Raw genomic sequence first — 22,439 nt, 5'->3', positions numbered from 1 at the left:
TAAAAAGCTAGCTTTGAAGATATTATGTTGCAATGCAGTCAAAAATCAAATATAAAATTCACCTGAATCATAGATTCTATTCAATTATAACCGCTTAGTTGTGATTGTAATAGAGTGGATTTTTTTCAAAAAGAGGTTTGTCTTAGGCCTGAGATTTAAGTGATGTAATAGAATACTACTACTAATATTCTCATCTCTAGTCCTTAAAAGTGCATTTTAAAAATCTAAAATTATAGACAGACTAATAAAAGCCAAAATTAGATGTACAGATGAGATCTCCAAGATGGAGCTCAGCTTAGAAATCTACTAGCATTATGACTTAATTCTATTCATTTATCAATTTATTCAACATCTGTTGACTACATACTATTGTTGCTATCACCAGAAGAGGTTCCATGCCTTCACGGAATTTAGAATCTAGCAAAAACAAATAAACAAACAAATTATTAATTAAATACTTTGAACAGACTATTAGAGATTCAATGAGTGTTAAGGAAAAGAACAAAGATCTGTATGACTATATGACAGAAAAGCAAAACTAGTCTAAATTCAAGAAGGCTTTTCTTCAGGAAATGATACTTAAGGTGAAGGGCCATAAGGGAGCTTTGCAATCATTCAGTAAAACAGTATAATCTACCCAAAAACTTGATTTCCAAAATGAAAATATCTAAAACTCAAGCTTCTCTGACTCGCTCACTGACTAACTGCCTCATGGTCCCAACAGACAAAGCCAAAGCGACATGAACTTGTACTTGTAGGATACTCAATAATTGCTCTTTGCTGGTATAGCTGCAACCAGAAAATCAAGGAATCCAGTTTATTATAGCTGCCTCATTCCAATCTATAAGTGAGATTTTTCATTTATGTCCTTTTCTCATAAGGATGAGAATTTGTCATGGCAGCTTCAATGTTGAGCTTTCATAGTCACATAGTTGATTTTTGTTTAAAAAATATTTTATAAAAATATAAAAATGTTATAATTATATGAAAATACAATTCTTCATATTTTAAACCATTTTGGCACACATATGACCAATGGAATGTTTCTAGAAACTGATTCTAATATCCGAAGTGTTATGATTGGAAACATTGATGTTGATAGCACAGTATTGTCTTTTTGACTTTTTAATTCTTAAGACATAAATATGTTTACAAAATTGATGGATTCAGAGATAGCATCATTAAGACATTCATAATGACTGAGTATAATTCAACTTAATGGACTCTATTGAGCTGTCACTATGTACGCAACAGTATTCCAGGTGTTGCAGGAGATTAAAAAATAAAGATAACACAGTTCTTGCCTGAAAGCCTTTTCTTGATTAAGATCTTTGGCCTCTGTAAGTTTCTTGTGTATCAGAGGATGTACAACCTCAGATGTACTCAATGAGAAGACATTTCTGTGCTAATTTTGTAAAATAACTTTTGATCTATTGAGATTACCTTACCTCCGTTATTGCTTTTCTTCTGTTTACTTTGCCTTTAATTTGCTCTTCTTTGTTTTGTTTTGTTTTTAAGCTTTGTAAAATGAAAACTAACATCATTGGCTTACAACCTTTCTTTTTTTTCTGGTATACAAATGCACAGGTAAACATTTCCATCTAATTATTTCTCTAGGTGTATTTTACCGATTTCTTTGTACTTTTCAAAATGTAATCCTAAACATTTGCCACTTTCCTTTTATATTTTTTGCATATAAGTTATTTAGAGAAATATTCAAGTAAGTTGAATGTACTCTTTAACATTTTGTATACCTATCAATTTTCTATCACTTGTCATATGAATATCCAAAGAGATATGTTGACATTTTCAATTGCAATTGTGGGTTTGTCTATTTCTCCTTTTCAGGTAGATCAATGTTTGCTTAATATTTTGAAACTCTGTTATGAAATGCATACAAGTTTTGGATGGTTATGTCTTCCTAACTAATAGATCTCTTTGTCATGAGGAAATGATTACCTTTAGTCCTGATAACATTCTTTGCTCTGAAGTCTACTTTGATATTAATTTAGTCATACCACCTTTCTCAAAATTAGTATTTTATGGAATACATTTTCTCACACTTTTTTCTGGCTATCTGAGCCTTTATTTGTATTTTGCTTTTACTGTTTATGATTGTAGAAAAGCATATAGTTTTGTTTTTTAAAAAATTCAATCTGATAATCTGCACATTTTAGTTGGAATGTACAGACCATTCCTATTCAGTGTAATTATTAATGTAATTGGTTTAAATCTGTCATCTTATTCTTTACTTCCTAATGGTTTCATTGAGGTTTTATTATTTTTTCTCCTTTCTTGAAATATTTTAACTTCTATGATTTTTATAACTCTTCATTACACATACTCTTGACTTATTAGCTATACTTCTTTGTTTTTATTTCTTATTGGTTTCTCCAGAATTTGTAATATTTATTTTTTAATGTTCATAGTCTATTTTCAATTCTGCCAACTTATTTATTGTTTAAGAAATCTATAATACTATACTTTCATATCCCCCCTCCTTTTCTTCTTTTGTGCTTTTTTGTTGTTTGCTTGAACATGTTATAAACCCCACAATATATTGTTTGTTGTTTTAAATGGTCGTGTCTTTAAACAAAATTTAAAATGAGACAAATTTTTAAAAAATAATTATCTATATACTTATTACTTTAAGATACTTCCCTTTTTAGCACAGTTCTAACATTATTTTCTTTTTTTCACATCTTTTTTGCCTGAAATTTAAAAAAAATTTTACCTTCATATTTGAAAGATAATCTTGATGGTGTAGGATACTGTGTTGACAGGTTTTACTTTCTCATCATTTTAAAGTTGTCATTCTTTTGTCTTTTGACATTTTGTTTATGACAAGAAGTCTATGGTAATTATTTTTGTACCTACATAGGTATCATGCTCTTTTTATATGGCTTATTTTAGGATTTTTCTGTTTTTCACAGGTCTTCAGAAATTTGATCCTGATGTGTTTAATGTAGTTTTCCTTGTGCTTATGCTGAATGGAGTTCACTAAACCTCCTGGCTCTGCAAGCTTGTAATTTTCTCAAATTTTGAAAATTTTTAACTTCTATTTTTCAGATCTTTCTTCCTCTGAGACTCTAATTATTCATATGTTAAAGTGTTTTGTATACTCCCACAGATGACTGACTCTATTTTGCTATTTCTTCAAGTTCACTGACACTTTATTCTTTTTTTTTCAATTCAGAGTCTCACTTTGTTGCCCAGGCTGGATGCAAGCGGTACACTCATGGCCACTGCAACCTCCACCTGCTGGGTTCAGGCGATCCTTCCTCCTTCAGTCTTCCAAGCAACTGGAACTACAGGCATGCACTACCATGCCTGGCTTATTTTTTGATTTATTGTAGAGTCGAGGTCTCAGCAAGTTGCCCAGGCTGGTCTCAAACCCTTGAGCTCAGGCAATCCTCTCACTTTGGCCTCCCAAAGTGCTGGGATTACAGGCTCGAGCCACTGAGCCCAGCCAACAATTTATTCTTAATGCTTAATTTGCTATTAAACCAATCCAGTGAAGTTTTCATTTCAGAAATTTACATTTTATTTTTAGAAATTCCTTTTTCTTCATATTTTTTATAAATCTGAGCATATTGAGCATACTTAAATAACTCTTTTTATGTCCTCATTCACAAATTGTATAGTCTCTTCTTTTTCTGTTTCTATTGACTAATTTGATTCCTGGTCATGGATCACAATTTCTTTCTTCTTCACAATCTAATAATTTTTGATAGATGTCAAGCATTATAAATTTTACATTGTTGAGTGCTACATATTAGTGAATATTTATGAGTATTGAAGTTTGTTTCAACTGACAATTAAGTTACTTATGAATCAGTTTAATTTGTTTAAATCTCCATTGCGTACCTTATATTTTCAATGAGATCTTTTCACTCTAACTCACAGAAATCCAAGCAATTAGACCTGAGTAAGCTTTAAAATTTTTTTTCCTTAGGGCACCCAGATTATTGTTCTCGCCCCTTGATTTTTTCCCCAGGTGCATAAAGTTTCACTAGTGCATGCAAAGATTGTAAAAGATACAACAACAAAAAATTGTTTTGATTCAGACTTCTGGAGCTCTTCCTCTGTACATGTTCCTCATGTCAAATATTCTGCCTCACAGTTTTTAGTTATCTTGGTCTCCCCAGACCTTAATATTAATTCCCTCAATTCAGAAAAACACTAGATTCTCCTTTGGGTTCCTTTCCCAATGAGACTCTCATCATCTGTTTCACTTTTCTCATGAATCTCTGTCCTATGTTGTCTTTGGTCTAATTTCTAAAAGTAGTTGCTTCTATTACTGATTTTGGTGGAGGAAAAATGTGGAACCCTCTTACTGCTCAAAATTTGAAAAAAAGTTTTATCTTATGTCATTATTTTAAAATAAAAATTTTATACATAAATATGTATTATTTTATACTGGATAGTATTACAAGTACAAAAAAGAATATTTAAATCATTCAAATGATTATCAAAGATAAAAACAAAAACAGAAGTTTTTATAAGTTAAAAATATCTATAAGAAAAAAGTATAAAAATAACATAAAAATGTATGAACAAAATACAGTATAAAGACATCAAAAGCAAGAAAAAACATGGATGTTATAAAAAATTTAAAGCTCAGTAGTGAATGATACTGAGCTTGTGTGATTTTGTTTGTGGTGGTGATGGTGGCAGTGGTTGGTGTGTTTGAGTACACACAGAGAAATAAAGACTAGAAGAAAATACAGTGAAACATTAAGTGAAATTGTTGCTCTTCAAGACAAAGTTATTGAATACTTGTTTCAAGGTCCTTTGATGTTGTTCACAGACTGCTGAGCTGGAAGAGTTTCCAGGAGATCAGGTTTAGATTTTTATTTGCATTACATAACTAAATAAAATAGACCACATTAAACTGGGCTATTAGTTCTGATTCACTCATTTGTGGAGTAACATCAGTGTAGGCACTCTACCATTAAACTGAACTAAGCACATCCACATGGCTCTTTTTAAAAAAAATTTTTTTTTTTGAAGCAGGATTTATTGAGAGGACAGAAAAGCTCCCACAGTGGGAGGGGACCCGAAGGGGTTGCCCTAAAATTTTTAATGAACTCTAGAACAGCACATTTATTGAGTAAATGTTAGCTCATATATTGATATATGTGTAATTCGAATAGTTATAAGTTCTTATTATATCTGAGTATCTTTCACCAATACTGCTTTAGAATTTTGCCCATATCTTTCATTAGTAAACATTGTATGTCCCCGACTAGAGTATAAATTAATTAAAATCGGTATGATTTAGAGCTGTGACTTTAATTCTATTCATAGTTCAGATACTTTTTATCCTTACTAAAATTATTATTTTAATTAAGACAACCTCTCTAGACCTTAATTTCCTTACGCCCATGTCATGCATATATTTTGTTCTTTTTTTTTTTTTTAAGTTGGGGTCTCACTCTGTTGCTCAGGCTGGAGGGCAGTGACACAATCACAGCCACTGCAGCTTGACCTGCTGGGCTTAGGCGATCCTTCCACCTCAAACTTCCAAGTAGCTTAAACTACAGACACGCACCACCATGCCCGGCTGCTTTTTGTGATTTAGTGTAGAGATGAGGTCTCACCAAGTTGCCCAGGCTGATCTTGAGCCCCGGGCTCAGGCAATCCTCTTGCCTTGGCCTCCCAAAGTGCTGGGATTACAGGTTGAGTAACTGCACGAGGCCTTTTTTTTTTTTAATTTTTACTTTTAAAGATGTGGGGTAAAATTCTAAGTATACAAATGTGCATTAGGTAAGTACCCTGGTTGATGAGGTGCGCCACTCCCTCCCCCGGCAGAATCCCACTACTGCCAATGCTGTCCCCTCCCCCGTCAATTTCCCACTACTGGAAATCCCTTTGATATGTATTTGATTTTCATTTTTTTAATGCCTTATATAGGAATTGTTACTTGGCTATTAGAATAGCTTCAGGGACTTTGATCTATTTAGAGTTGATTTTTGTGTATGGTGATTAGTAGGGGTCCTGTTTTATTCTTCTGCATGTGGTCAGCCAGCTAGTTTTCTCAGCACCATTTACTCAATATATTTTTATCTCCCCAACGGTTGTTAGTGGAGGCTTTGTCAAAGATGAGTTGGTTGAAAAGTTGAGGTTTTGCTTCCATAATCTCTATTCTGTTCCATTGGATCTATGCCTGTTCTTGTACCGATACCAGGCTGTTTTGATTATTGTAGCCTTATAGTAAAGTTTAAAGTCTGGAAGAGTGATACCTCCTGCTTTGTTTCTTTTGCTGAGGATTAGCGGGTATAGCATTGAATTCTTAGATTGCCCTAGGTAGGATTGACATCTTAACAATGATCATTCTTCCAGTCCATGAGCATGGAATATTTTTCCATTTGTTTGTGTTGTATTTGACTTCTTTGAGCAGTATTTCATAATTTTCATAGTAAAGATCCTTTACTTCTCTGGTTAGGAAGACGCTGAGGGGTGTGTGTGTGTGTGTGTGTGGTGGGTGTGGGGGTGTGTGTGTGTGTGGGTGTGGGGTTGTGTGTGTGTGTGTGCTGTGTGTCTATTTTGAGTGGAGTATGTTTTTTTATTTGGTTCTCTGCCTGTTGGTTGTTGGTGTATAAGAATTTGACTCTTTTGCAGGTTTTTGTACCCTGAAATTTTGCCAAAGTTCTTTATCTGTGTAAGAAATATTTTGACAGATTCTCTTGAATTTTCAAAGTATAGAATTATACTGTCTTGAAGAGGGATAACTTGGTTTCTTCTTTTCCTATTTGGATACCCCTGATTTCCTTCTCTTGTCTGATTGCTCTAGCTAGGACTTCCAACACTATGTTGAACAGAAGCGGTGAGAGTGGGCAGCCTTGTCTTGTTCTGGTTTTCAGGGGCAATGCTTCCAATTTCTGTTCACTTAGCAATATGTTGGCAGTGGGTTTATTGTAGATGGTTCTTACTATTTCAAGGTATGTTCCCTGTATGCCTAGGTGTTCAAGGGTTTTTATCAAGAAGGGATGCTAGATTTTAGCAAGATTTTCTTTGTCTAATGATATAATCATGTGGCTGTTGTTTTTACGCCTGTGGTCTTGCAGATGTTGAACCAGCTCCGCGTCCCAAGGATAAAGCCTACTTGGTCATGGTGGATGATTTTTGGGTTGTGTTGTTGGATCCGATTTGCTAGGATCTTGCTGAAAATTTTTGCATCTGTGTACATCAGGGAAATTATCTGGTAGTTCTCTCTCTTTGTTGAATCTTTACCTGGTTTGTATATCAATGTGATGTTAGCTTCATTCAATGATTTGGGGAGAATTCCATCTTTCTTGATGACTTGCAATACTTTCAGTAGAATTAGTATCAGATCCTCCTTGTATGTTTTGTAGAATTCCAGAGGAAAACTGTTTGGGGGCTTCTTTTTTTTTCTTATGATGGAGTCAATTTCAGAGGTTGTTATTGTTCTCTTTAGTGTCTCAAACTCTTCTTATTTCCACCTTGACATGTTGTGCGATGTCAGAAAGTCTTCCATTTTATTTAGGTTTTCAAGTATGTTTCCATACAGTTGTGCATAGTAATCTCTGATACTCATTTGCATTTTTTCTGGGTCAGTTGAGACTTGATCTTTTGTATTTCTGATTGTGTTTATTTGGACTTTTTCTCTCTTTTTCTTTGGTCATTCTGGCTAGGGGGTCCATCAACCTTGTTTATCCTTTCAAAAAAAAACAACTTTCTTGTTTCATTGATTTTTTTTCTATATTTTTGTCTTCTATGTTGCATATTTGTAGTTTTACTTTGGTAATCTGGTAATTTGTTGAAGTTAGAGTTTTGGTGGTCTTGCTTTTCCAGCTCCTTTAGGTGAGTTGTTAGGCTGTTAACACGTATTCTTTCTATTTTCCTGGTGTGTGTTTGTAGTGATATAAATTCCCTCTTAGTACTGATTTTATGTCATCCCAGAGGATTTGGTAAGATGTGTCTTTATTTTCATTTGGTTCCAAGAATCATTTAATTTCTGTTTTGATTTCTGTGTTGACACAGGAGTCATTCAGCATCATGCTGTTTAGTGGCCATGTCTTTGTGGGTTTGGGGGAGTTTTTTTGGTGTTGATATTTATGTGGTCTGAGAAGGTGCATGGCAGTATTTTGATCTTATGAAATTTGTTAATGCTTGATTTATGACTGAAGATGTGGTTGATCTTGGAGTATGCACCATGTAGTGATGAGTAGAATGTGTATTTCATGGTTGTTGGGTGTAGTGTCCTGTAGGTATCTATTAAGTTCATTTGGTTAAGAGTCAAATTGAGATTCCAGATCTCCGTGTTGAGTTTTTGCTGTAATGATCTATATAGGGTTGTTAGTGGGGTATTTAAGTCCCCAGCTATGATAGCGTTAGAGTCAATATCTTTTTTCAGTTTGTTTAGGACCTGCTTTATAAAAGCTGGTGCTCCTGCATTGGGTGCACATCTGTTTAGGATGGAAATTTCTTGCTGATGAATTGAAATTTGTATCATTATGTAGTGGCCATCTGTGCCTTTTAAAATTTTTGATAGTTTAAAGGTTGTTTTGTCTAATATTAAGATCATGACTCCAGCCTTCTTTTGTGATCCCTTTGCCTGACAATTTATTTTCCAGCCTCTAACTTTGAGTCTCTGAGTGTCCTTTTTAGTAAGATGTGTTTCCCATAAGAATCTTAGAAAATACAGGAAACATCCTTATGAAAATTGGAATAGGTAGCCAATTCCTGGTCAAAACCCTAAAAGCCTGTGTCATAAGAGATAAGATAGATAAGTAGGATCTCCTCAAACTGAAAAACTTCTTCAAAGCAAAAGAAACTATCAAAAGAGTGGGGAGACAGTCCACAGAATGGGAAAAAAATATTTGCCAACTGCATATCTGACAAAGGCCTAACACCTAGATCTACAAGGAACTCAAACATGGCAAATGAAAAAAAACAAGCAGTCCCATTAAAAAGTGGGCCAAACATATGTATAGAAACTTTTCAAAAGAAGACATATGAGCAGCCAGCAGAAACATGAAAAAATTGCTCAGCCTCACTAATCATCAAGAAATGCAAACCAAAACCACACTGAGATACCACCTAACTCCAGTCAGGATGGCCATCATCAATAATTCAAAAAATGACAGATGTTGGTGAGATGTGAAGGAAAGCAATGCTTCTACACTGTTGGTAGGAGTGTAAACTAGTACAACCTCTGTGGAAAACAGTTTGACAATTAAAAATTTACATTCCATATGGTCCAGGGATCCCCTTTCTGGGAATATGCCCAGAGGAACTGAAATTATTCTAAGAAAAAAATACCTTCACTATCATGTTTATTGCAGCATTATTCACAATAGCAAAAACATGGAACCAACCACGCTGTCCATTGAAAGTAGACTGGATTAAGAAAACCTGATACATACACATGATAGAGTATTGTGCAGTCATAAAGAAGGATAAAATTATGGACTTCACAGCAGCTTGTATGGATTTAGAATCTATAATACTCAGTGATCTATCACAGAAACAGAAAACCAAGTACCACATATTCTCACTCATAAGTGACATTAATCACAATACTATAAGAAAGGAATTGGCAGTAATGAGACACTGCCAATGAAGGGGGGCATACAATATCTATAAGGGTATCCAATCTCATACCAGGTGAAGTGAGGACCAAAGTAAGGCCCACACTTTATCTGTATTATGACCACTTATCTACCTAATCCTGAATTGTACCCCACATCTTTAAAATAAAATAAAAATTTAAAAAATAGAATAGCTTCACGGAAATTAAAAAGCAATAAAAGATTGTTTTTAATTTCTTTTTTCAAGGCTACCATCACCCAGATAGCAATACCTAATATACACACGCAATCCTATCAATATGCATAATTAAAAATACATGAGAATGAATGCAAATAAATACAAATAAAACTAATTCTCTTGAGTATCAGAAAATAATTCTTAAATAAGTTACTGTGCATAAGATATTATTGGGTGGAAAGATTATTGGGTGTATAGATGCCAGTGACTGCATATATGATTTTTTAAATGTAATTACAATAAATATTATAGAATAATGTTATTTAAGCTAAAAAAAAAAGCATCCCACATTTTTCTGAAAGATTAATTAATAAAAGGTAATCAGAAAGTATGTGAAAAAAGAAATGTATGTTACTGAACATTAAAGAGTGTTTTAAAGCTAAAATGATGAAAACTTTCAATATTGGCACTGAAAATTGATGAAAACAAAATAGAAGAGATAATTAAAAGTGATATCTACAAATATATTTTCATGTATTAGATAATAAAATGTAATGACAATAATTAAGTAATGGATGGACAAAGCAATAAATGTTTATTTTGTCAATAAACATTTAATAAAATAGTGAGTTACTTCTCCACAAAAGACCATAGAACAATACTCTGAAAGAGCCATAAAAAAAGATTGCTGGATCAAATTTCATAAAAAGCATCTATAGATAAAAAGTAGCCCCATAAACGAATTAAAATGGCAAAAGCAAATGGAGAAATTACAGTAAGTTCTCACGTTGTCAATAAGTTTTTGAAAACTGCGACTTTAAAGGAGATAAAGTATAACAAAACCAATTTTTTCCTCACCAATTTTATAATGAAACAATGTTGAATAAAAGCATTATTGGAGGATCTGCTGTACTTTGTTTCACTCTCATGTTCACTGAACTCCCATGTTCATTGTAGCATTACTTACAGTAGTCAAGTTATGAAAAAAAAACAAAATGCCCATCCATGAACAAGTTGATAAAGAAAATGTGACACACAAACACACACATACACAATGAAATATCATTCAACCTTTAAAAAGGACTAATTCTAACGGCCACAACAAGGATAACGACCTGAGAGACATTATGTTAAGTGAAATAAGCAAGATACAGAAAAAAAAAATATTGCACATAATTTCACTTATATGTGCAATTACAAAAGAGGCAGATATATAAAGATAAACAGTGGTTACTAGAATTGAGGTGGAGGAAAGAACATGAGAAGATTTGGGTCGAACACTACAAAGCAGCAAGTAGGTAGACTACACAAGTCTGAACATCTAATGTACACATAAGGACTATAGCTAATAATAGTGTATTGCATTCAGGATTTTTTTCTAAACCAGCATATTATAGCTGCTCTTGCTACAGAGGATGAGTAACTAGGTGAGATGATAGATTTGTTCATTTGTTCCACTATATGAACCATTTGCAAAACATACCTTATGTTGTATACCCTAAATATACACATACAATTTATTTAAATATATATATACCTTTAGAAAACAGAACATAACAAGGCAATCACAAAAGATGAAGTGCAAATGGTTAACAGACATAAATATTCAGTCATTCCAGTGGAAAAATAAATAGAAATATTGCCTAATTGTTAGATATTAAAAGTACTAACATCCACAGCTTGAAAGAAATGTTTTATATGTGTTTTTATATTTTTCTATTAGAGATTTTAGTTATATAACTTTCCCCATAAAATAAAATCATATGACTGGGCACAGTAACTCAGCCTGTAATCCCAGCATTTTGGGAGGCCAGGCAAGAGGATTGCTTGAGTCCAGAGATTTAAGGCCAGCCTGGGCTACTTGGTGAGACCTTGTCTCTACAATAAATCACAAAAACTAGCCGGGCGTGATGACGTGCGTCTGTAGTTCCAACTACTTGGAAGACTGAGGCAGAAGGATCACCTAAGCCCAGCAGGTTGAGGCTTCGGTGGCTGTGGGCATGCTAATGCACTACAGCCTGGGCGATAAGAGTGGGACTCCAACTCAAAAAATAAAAATAAGGTCATATACGAGGATTGATCCAAAAAAAAAGATGGAAATTATCTTTTGGAAGGTGAGCCCCTTGTAGTACAGACATCCCCCTCTAGGCAAGTGTTCTAGAAATCCATCAGTATCAGTGTGCCAGCTAGCCTTATTGTGAGAGTCTGCATTCAGCTTCAGTGAATTTTTTTTTTGGCGATTCTTATACTGTGCGCCCATTTTATGATGGGTGATTTATGAATGCACCTGCCCACACCATGCTGAGTGTTCAGCTGTTTTTGACCAGAAAACATTATGATTCCATACCCCACCCTCCCTATTCAACTGATCTCCACCTGAAAGATGTGTTTTGTTTGTTTGTTTTCCCAGATGAAGAAAAGGCCTCAAAGGGAAACATTTTGCCGATGTGGAAGCAGTGAAACAAAAAATGGCAGAAGCTCTAATAGGCACCAGAATGAATGAGGTTCAAAAACTGTTTAAAGCTGTGGGGAAAGCATCTTGATAGGTATATTGCATCAAATGAGAGTACTTTGAAGGTGACAAGTTTTAACATGTAAGAATAAATATCTAATTTTTGTAAATAAATTCTGGGTTTTTTTGGGGGGTCCCCCATCATATTTCTAAAACCCTAAGAAAGTTTATATTTTTCCATACAGTGACTGTAAAAATTCATTATGTGGTGGTGGTTTAAAATTTATTCCAACTGCAGAGTGTTGGGGACAAAATGTCTGAAGTATAGGCAGTAAGGAGATGCATTATGCTCAGAAACTTTACAACAGTAAGAAAGCTAACTACAGGTCAATTTGGTTTTCATTCTTACCCTGCACTGGCAATTTTAAACAAACTCGGTGATTTATTTATTAATTTTTAATATCTTATTTATTTTAGAGTTGTGGGGTACAGGTAAGGATTTTCTCATAAGTAAGTTACATGCAGGTGAAGTTTGGGCTTCCAGCTGGTCCTCTCCCCCCGTATAATGGACCAGGTACCCAGTGTGTTGCCATTGGCCTGCCTCACCGGCTCCCTCCCGTAGCAGTGTCTAGCTCTGCCACTCCCACCCTTGTGCTCATGTGACTAGTGATCAGGGACCACTTACAAGTAAGAACATGAGGTATTCAGTTCTTTGTTTCGGTGATAGTTCACTTAGAATGATGGTCTAGAGTACATCCATGTTGCCACTGAGACCATGATTTTGTTCTTAATTACAGCTGCATAATATTCCATTGTGTATATGTACCACATTATCTTCATTCAGTCCATTTTCTATAGGCATCCAGGTTGGTTCTGTGCTTTTGCTATTGTGAATAGTACTGTAATAAACATACATGTGCAGGTGTCCTGTGATTTAATGTTCCTCTGAGTATATTCTTAGAAGAGGAATTGCTGAATTGTATGGAAGCTCAATGTAGTTCTTTCAGAAATCGCCACACTGCTTTCCACAGAGGTTGAACTCAGTGATTTAAATGCCCCAACTAAAAACAGAAGTGTACAAAAATATTTGATGAATACTATTAATCATCTTATTCATTTTTATATTAGAAGAAAATAACTATACTAAATTCTTAATATTATAGGATTAGAAAAATAAAGCAGAGAATAATACACTTCACAATCATTAAAAATGATGGTGCTATCCTGTACTTGTTAATCCATAGTGTATTGTTAAATCAAATGAAACACAGAACAAGAATTATATTAACCACCTATATTTAAATGTATTTATATCATGTTATGTTCGATAAAACATTATCAAACAAAAATTTTAGTTTCAATCTGCTACTAGGTGTGTTTTTACCATAGCATAGAAGAAAGACAGTAGGAAATGGGATCTATGACATCTATTCCTTCCAATAAACACACACACACACACACACCACACACACACACACACATCTTTACTAGAGAAGTTCTCAAATTGGGTGCATATTAAAATATTCTGTGAGCATTTCAGATCCTAATACCCAGGAGGCATCCATACCAATTAAATTAATTCAGGTAGGGCCAGGAAATGATTAGGCATCAGTCTTTTTTAAAACTCCCTGGTGGTTCCAATATTCAGCCAAATTTTGAACCTATCAACTCACATCTTAAAGTCAAGTATGGTTCATAGACAAGCAGCAGCAGCATTACAGACCAAAACTGACATTTTAACAAAATTGTTAGATGATTTTATTAAAGTCAAGAAAACCTATTAAGTGTCTCTCTTTCATTTCTTCAACACAAGATTTCTTTTTTTTTTTTAACTTTTAATTTTTTTTAATTTTAAAGATGTGGGGTACAATTCAAAGTTAGGCATACAAATGTTCATTATGCAGGTACCCTCGTTGAGTGAACCCTCCCTCCCCTGGAGTTTCCTTCAACGCCAATCCCCCCCCACTCCCCTGGCAGTTTCCTCAACTGCCAATCCCACCTCCACTCCCCTGGCAGTTTCCCAGTACTGCCAATCCCTTTCTTATAGTATTATGATGATTGTTCAAGGTCCACTTGTGAGTGAGAACATGTGATACTTAGTTCTTTGTTTCTATGAAAGATCACTCAGTATTATAGACTCTAAGCCCATCCAGGTTGCTGTGAAAGTTCACGATTTTGTTCTTCTTTATGGTTGTGTAATATTCCATCATTTATATGTATCACATTTTTTTTATCCAGTTCTCTTTTGATGGGCAGCATGGTTGGTTCCATGTTCTTGTTACTGTGAACAATGCTGCAATAAACAGATATCTGTTTATAGAGTGATTTGAGTTCTTCCAGGTATATTCCCAGTATGGGAATTGCAGGGTCATATGAAAGGTCGATTTTTAGATTTTTTAGGAATTACCACATTGTTTTCCACAGAGGCTGTACTAGTTTACACTCCTGTCAACAGTGTAGTAGTGTTCCCTTTTCTCTACATTCTCTCCAGCATCTGTTGTTTTTTGAGTTACTGATGGTGGCCATCCTGACTGGAGTTTGGTGGTATCTGAGTGTGATTTTCACTTGCATTTCTTTGACTAGTGAGGCTGAGCACCATTTCATGTATCTGTTGGCTGCTCTTATGTCTTCTTTTGAGAACTGTCTATTCATATACTTTGCCCACTTTGTAATGTGGCTATTTGCTTTTTTTTTCCTTTTCAGCTCATTTGAGTTCTTTGTAGATCCTAGATGTTAGGCTTTTGCCAAACATACAGTCATCAAATATTTTTTTCCAGTCTGTGGGCTGTCTCCCACTCTCTTGATGGTTCCTTTGGCTTTGCAGAAGCTTGTCAGTTTGATGAGAATCTATCTTATCTCTTATGGCATGGGCACTTGGGGTTTTGATCAGGAATTGGTTGCCAGTTCCAATTTCCATAAGGCCAGCTCCTGCATTTTCTAAGGTTCTTATAGTTTGAGGTTTACGTTTAGGTCTTTGATCCATTTGGAGTTGACAAATGTATCGTGATAGGTAGGGATCCTGTTTTAATCTTCTGCATGTGGTCAGCCAGTATTCCCAGCACCATTTGCTGAACAGGTTCTCCTCTCCCCAGTCATTGGTGGTGGAGACTTTGTCAAAGATGAGTTGGTTGAGAAATTGAGATTTTGCTTCTGGAATCTCCATCCTGTTCCATTGGTCTGTAGGCCTGTTCTTATACCAAAGCAGCCTGCTATTGATACAATACACGATTCCAATGGAGGAAAGCATTCTGAAATACAAAATAAATCTGAAAGGCATTGGATTGCTAAGGTCTTGAGCTATCTACACATTCTGTGACACATTTGCTTTACTTTCCTTTTCTAGAAGAGAAGACTGGTCATATTTACTAAATCATCTTCAATAAGAATATAAAACAACTAGTGATTCATTTTAAACAGGTTTGTAAGGAAATGTATCTCCATGCTCATGGGAAAAACAAATTGCATAATTTTTCTTTTTCTTTTGTCCCAAAAAAAAAGATTTCCAGACTTTGAGTTCAATATTAACTTACTTGATTGTGTTTTCCAGAGATATATTAGCTAAATAATTTCATAAGCTGGAATTTAATAAATGTGCAAATCTTTAGAGATACTGAGTGATAGATCTCTTTTCCAGATTAGACAAACATCTGAGTCACTCACATATGTTATTCTAAACTCAGCTGTTGTTAAAGTAGCAAACTGAAAATAAGTAAAGTTAATAAAAGAAAAATCAATTGTTGGGAGGGGTATTAAAATGAGACAAACTTTTAAATGGAAAAACCAATTGCCAAACAAAGAATTTCATGTAAGGACTAAATTTACATAGTGAAAATTCTAGGCAACCTGAATCAATGCAAATAACCCAGTGCACTAACAACTTTATTAAGATAACAGCTATATACATATAGAAAAGAAAAGCATTTTCCTCAGCCTTGAAATGGTTTTCTCCTACTAGAGAACCAGCATAATAAACTTTCCAGTAACAGAAGAAAATTGGTTGATACACTGATGTTTCCTGTGTGTAACATATTAATGCAAACTCAATTTCTTAGCAGTTTCTGCTATGAATATTGACACTTTCACATGGTATATGAAAGTTCAAATTAAATTTTGAACCAGAAATTTTTATTAGTGCTTCAAAGCTTTTTTTAAGATGTGTTTTCTATTCATTCAAACCTCATCATAACTCTGTTGCAGATTATTATTCCTATTAGACAGATAGAGAAACTGAAATTTGGAGGAGTTCTATAACATATCCAAGAACATGCATCAGCAAGTGGTATACTCAGACAAGAATCTTTCACTCTCAAGTTTCTCTCATATTGCAACTTCTATTTATGTCATTTAATCTTGTTTCTTTCAATATTTATTGTATATGATGGTTGTTTTCTTTTGACAGTACACACACACTTTTGCGTAATCATGGCCAAAATTCAAGTCATAGTTCATATGTTGTTAAATAAATATTTGTACATCCATATAAGTTTTTCAGATTCTCTTGCCACCCACATGTCCCTAGTCAGCTAAATATGAAGGAATGAGATCTTCTTTGGCTTTCCCATTTTTCTGAGAGTCAGTACTAACTCCACTTCTTATGCAGATTATTGTTAGTCACCCTTGCCCAAGTTAGGAAAGAGACAGCTAAGAAGAAAATGTTATTGATCATTATGCAGGGTAAAATTAGTTTTTAAGTAAATTTGACTTTTTAAAAATGCATAGCTGTTATACAACATCTCTATATATACTTGAACACTCCCAATTGCACATCCTGTTTTATTTTGAATGTTACTTTTTTCTGGTTTAGAAACTGCTCTGCCTATCGCATTTTTCATAGTAAAATACAATACATGATGAATTGATGTATAAATATCAGGGCTGGGCACGATGGTGCAAGTCTGTAATCCCAGCACTTTGGGAGGCTGAGGCAAGAAGTTTGCCTGAGCTCTTGGTTTCGAGACCAATCTGGGCAACTTGGTGAGACTTTGTCTCTATAATAAATCAAAAAATTAGCCAGGCATGCTGGCATATGCCTGTAGTTCCAGCTACTTGGAAGGCTGAGGCAGAAGGATCACCTGAACCTAGCAGGTTGTGGCTGTGGTGACCATGAGTGTGCCACTTCACTCTAGCCTGGGCAACAGAGTGAGACTCTGTCTCAATAAATAAATAAATAATCTAGAAAGCAGGTTAGAGTGTGTTTGTTTAAACATGGTAAACACAAAAATTTCATTTCACTTTTATATAACTCATTTGAATATACTTCTAATTTATGCACATTTATCATTTCTTTTTATGTTTGTGGTAAACAATTTCATGCATATGTAGGTAATACATTTTTTAGTAATTTTTTAAAATGTTGATAATAGATTTTATATAATAGTTTTGCACATACTGAAATCTTTACAAAAAGGAAAAGTCAAGGAGAAAATAATTTGAAATCAATTTAAAATTAATTAGTGATACCAAATAAAATATAATCAACATTCAATTCCAAAGAATTTGTAATCTAAAAAATTCATGGTGATTTCTTCAATCCTCTTTTATTTTTTATTTAGCCACCAACACAAGTTTTGATATAAATAAGGATACCTTTAGGATATAGTGCTTGCTACGTATAGTATATTATATCTTTCCCATTCCTTATAAGTAATCAGGCAACCCTCTCGGGTCTCCTCCCATTCTGGGAGTTTTTCTGTCCTTTCAAAAAATCCTCCTTTAAAAAAAAAAAAGAAAGAAAGAAATCAATCATTACACAATATAGAACTCAGAATTAAGAAAACAACATTTAAGTTGAAGTATCTAGCTATTTGAATATTCATTTTTTAAAAACTGTACATTTATGCTGCCAATGTGTATACATCTGTTTCAACTCTAGGTCAAACTAAATTTGCAATCCAACTCATGTTAAATGGTGTGGTGTAGTTTGATAGAAAATAATAAATGTTATCAGAGTTAGAAAATCATACATTAACCAATTAATTAACAAAAGAAAAAACAAAGTATTAAACAAATTACTATTATAAATTTTAAGAAAACATGTGAAATTGATTTTTGTAGTAGTCTCCAAATGTGCCCTTCACCTCACCCCTCACCTCCCCACCAATGAACCATGATTCCCAATGTTTACCCCCTTGCAGAGCTTGGTCTACTTGAACGTGAGTTGATACTGTGACTTACTTCCGATGTGTTGGAGGCAGTGTAAGCATTTGTGTTTTATTTCCAAAGTTAAATCATAAGTAGCTGTGCTTATATCTAGATACCCTGAAATATCAGTTCTAGGAGAAGCCAGCCACCTTGCAAGAGGTCCTGTTACCTTGAAGCCACTGTGCTGTGAAGGAACCTTTCCATGGAGAGGTGAATGCTTGGTCAGCCTCTAGTTATGTGTGCCATCCAAATCCAAGCACCAAACATGTGAGTGAAGAAGTGGTTTCAGACATTTCAGTCCCAGGGCATAGCCTGTAGGGAGGACCCAAGGAATCAGCCTAACAGCCAGAATTGAACTCCTGTGGAGCCTTCAAATCATCTTCAATTATGTGAAGCCCAGTGATGCAGTTTTGCCTGATGAGACACAAACAACAAGGAGAAGATATGAGTCACTCTCTGTATTCTAATGGAATTTCTGATCTACAGAATTGGGAGTATCACTGCTACATAAATGAATTCCAAAGATGGCCTCTATGTATTGGCTGCTACGTTGTTTATTCTTTACTACAGGATGAGACTTGCTAGCTCAAAGCCCACTGGTGCTAAAATCAAATTGTATACATGCAAATTGTTTTTAAAACAGCCCACCAGGGGAAAAAAAAATTGCCATTTAGGCACTAATTGACTTGCCTATCCTGAGAAACCACATCCAATATCTGCCAGCTATAGATAAATTTTGTGTTTTAAAGACCCCAATCTAGCTGGGCTTGGTGGCTCAGCCTGTAATCCCAGCGCTTTGGGAGGCTGTGGTGAGTGGATTGCCTGAGGCCACGGGTTAGAGACTCGCCTGGGCAAACGAGACCTCATCTCTACAATAAATCAAAAATCAGCCGGGCGTGGTAGCGCACGCCTGTAGTTCCAGCTACTTGAAGGCTGAGGCGGAAGGATCGCCAGAGCCCAGCGGGTCGAGGCTGCAGTGGCCGGGAGTGGCCACTGCACTCCAATCTGGAGTGAGACTCCAACTCTAAAAAAAAAAAAGACCCCAAGCTAACACGATGTGACTTGTATCCCAGAAGCCTGGTCGGCCGCGAGGACGCGTGAGGCCTGTGGGCGCCCGCGCCCCCCACTCCCCCGCGATTCTCCCCCTCCCCCTGGCAGCCGGCCCTGGAGTGGGGCGCTCCGGTTGCCGGGCGCTGAATCAGTTTCCAGAACGCGGCGCGTCCACAGCCGCTAATGGCCCGCTCTGGCGGCAACTGCCAAGGTGGTCTCGGCGCCATGGAGGAAGCCGGGGCTGCGCCTCCGTGGCTTTTGTGGCTGGTCCTGGCAGAGCTGCACAGAGTTGTGGCAGCACTGCCTGAAGCTATGAGACGAGGTTCTAGTCCTGATGGTTTCCCATGGGAATCGGTGATATGTGCAGCTGTTGTTGCTGTGCTCGTTTTTTTGTGGCGAGGTTTCAGTTCGGTGAGACTTCGGCTCTACGTGGCAAGAGAGAACGACCTTGCTGCAAAGCTTTCTGGACTGTTCGAAGAAAAAGGTAAAATCCTTGAAAAACTGAGCCTGGTACAAGAAGAGTATGAAGGCTTAGAGTCATGTTTAAAGGATGCCAGTTTTGAAAAGGAGTCAACAGAAGCACAAAGGGTGGAGGCGACCTGTGAAAGGCTGGACAGGTCCAAATCTGAACTGAAGATTCTGTCGAGAAAAAGAGTTAGAAGAAGAGAAATCTGAGCATTCTGAACAAGATGAACCGGTGGTGGATATTTCAAAAAGGGTGCAGTCCCTAGAAGATGAATTAAAGACTGTCAAATTACAAGTAGCTGAAGTCAAAACAACCTTGAAGATATTTCACATGAATGAAGAACAACTTAAGAGAATACTAAATATAAAAGATGCTTTGAATGAAAATTCTCAAATTCAGGAAAGGCAGAAAAAGCTTTTATGAGAAGCTGAAGTATGGAAAGAACAAGTGAATGAACTTAATAAACAGAAAATAACATCTGAAGACTCTAAAGTACACACAGAACAAGTTCTCAAGGATAAAGAAAATCACACCAAGTCCCAGACTGAACGCTTCCTAAAGATGAAAGATTGGGCCGCTGTGCTTGAGGAAGACATAACAGATGATGATAACCTGGAATTAGAAACATTGAAGAGTGAATCAGAAAATGGTGCTCACTTAGATAAACAGCCAAAAGGAGCTTTGGAGAAACTGATTCATGCTGCTAAGTTAAATTCTTCTTTAAAAACTCTAGAAGGAGAAAGAAACCAAATTTACACTCAGTTGTCTGAAGTAGATAAAACAAAGGAAGATTTTGCAGAGCCTATTAAAAATCTCCAGACTGAACAAGCATCTTTACAATCAAAAAACACACAGTTTGAAAGTGAGAATCAGAAGCTTCAACAGAAACTTAAAGTAATGACCGAAATGTATCAAGAAAGTGAAACGAAGCTACACAGGAAATGAACAGTAGAGGAAAATTACCTGTTCGAGAAAGAGGAGAAACTTTCCAAAGTAGATGAAAAGATCAACTATGCTGCTGAAGAGCTGGAGACCTATAGAAAGCGAGTCAGAGATCTTGAAGAAGAATTGGAGAGAACCATTCTTTCTTATCAAGGACAGATTATGTCCCATGAGAAAAAAGCACATGATAATTGGTTGGCAGCTCAAACTGCTGAGAGAAATCTCAATGATTTAAGGACAGAAAATTCTCACACCAGACAAAAATTAACTGAAGCAGAGTTTAAATTTGAACTTTTAGAAAAGGATCCTTATGCACTTGATGTTCCAAATACAGCACTTGGCAGAGAGCGTTCCCCATATGGTCCCTCACCATCGGGCCGGCCTTCATCTGAAATGAGAGCTTTTCTCTCTCCTCCAGCTTTGTTGGAGGGTCCACTCAGACTTTCACCTTTGCTTCCAGGGGGAGGAGGAAGAGGCTCAAGAGGCCCAGGGAATTCGCTGGACCATCAGGCTACCAGTGAAAGAGGAGAGTCAAGCCGTGATAGGTTAACTGAATCTCATAGGGCACCTTCTGACACTGGGTCCCGGTCACCTCCATCAGGCCAGCCATATCCTGATGCAAATCTTCTTCCACAAAGAGAAGACAGATTTTATTCTAATTCTGGCAGACTATCTGGACCAGCAGAGCTCAGAAGTTTTAATATGCCCTCTTTGGATAAAATGGATGGTCCGGTGTCTTCAGATATGGAATCCAGTAGAAGTGATACCAAAGATGATCTTAACTCAAATGTGCCAGATTCATCTCTCCCTGCTGAAAATGAAGCAACCGGCCCTGGCTTTGTTCCTCCACCTCCTCCTCCAATCAGAGGTCCATGGTTTCCACTGGATCCGAGGGGCCCATTCTTGAGAAGAGGACCTCCTATTCCTCCACCTTCACCAGTAAACATGTATGGAGCTTCTGGAGACTATTTTCCACCAAGGGATTTCCCAGGTCCACCATATCCTCCATTCGCAATGAGAAATGTGTATTCACCGAGGCATTTTCCTCCTTATCTTCCCCCAAGACCTGGATTTTTCCCCCCACCCCCGCATTCCAAAAGTAGACGTGAGTTCCCTTCATGGTTGATTCTGCCTTCAAATGAGCCTGCTACTGAACATCCAGAACCACAATAAGAAGCCTGATGATATTTTTGCTCTCTTCAAAAGTAATTTTGACATATCTCTCATTTTCAGTTTAAGTAACTGCTGTTACTTAGGAGATTATACTATTGCTCAAATTGAAGTATAATGGAATTATATAATTCTCAGGATTGTATTTTGTAAATGAAGATGATTTAAATATGAAAAAAAAAACCCCAAGCTACTTTTGTTCTTCAAAACTTTCCAACCCCAAGACTCTCCACTCTGTTGCTGAACATCACCTAAACATCCTAGACACAAAAACTCTCTCCCCAATCCCCCTCTTCCCCTTGAAGTTCCCATGGCCTCCTATTGTTCTGAGTAGTAGTAGCTTTTGGACAGACTCTTCCTGCAAGGGACTTCCCCACATGCAAACCTGTTGAAGCATGTATGGGCTAATGCTAATTCATGGCCGTATTATTTTCCTTGATCAGCCCCTGAGATCTCTTGAACATCCTGCAATAATAAAATGCT

At 36.1% G+C, this 22,439-nt stretch overlaps 1 pseudogene; it reads left to right on the top strand.

Moving 5' to 3' along the window:
* The first annotated feature begins 19,603 nt into the window (after positions 1–19,603).
* Positions 19,604–21,959, top strand: LOC103276399 (annotated as a pseudogene).
* Positions 21,960–22,439: the final 480 nt, after the last annotated feature.

This window comes from Carlito syrichta, unplaced genomic scaffold (genome assembly GCF_000164805.1).
Source record: "Carlito syrichta isolate Samal-C Ts95f unplaced genomic scaffold, Tarsius_syrichta-2.0.1 Scaffold316183, whole genome shotgun sequence".
NCBI lineage: Eukaryota > Metazoa > Chordata > Mammalia > Primates > Tarsiidae > Carlito > Carlito syrichta.
The sequence above is the reverse complement of the archived record's forward strand: the minus strand, read 5'-3'. Positions and strand labels throughout refer to the sequence as shown.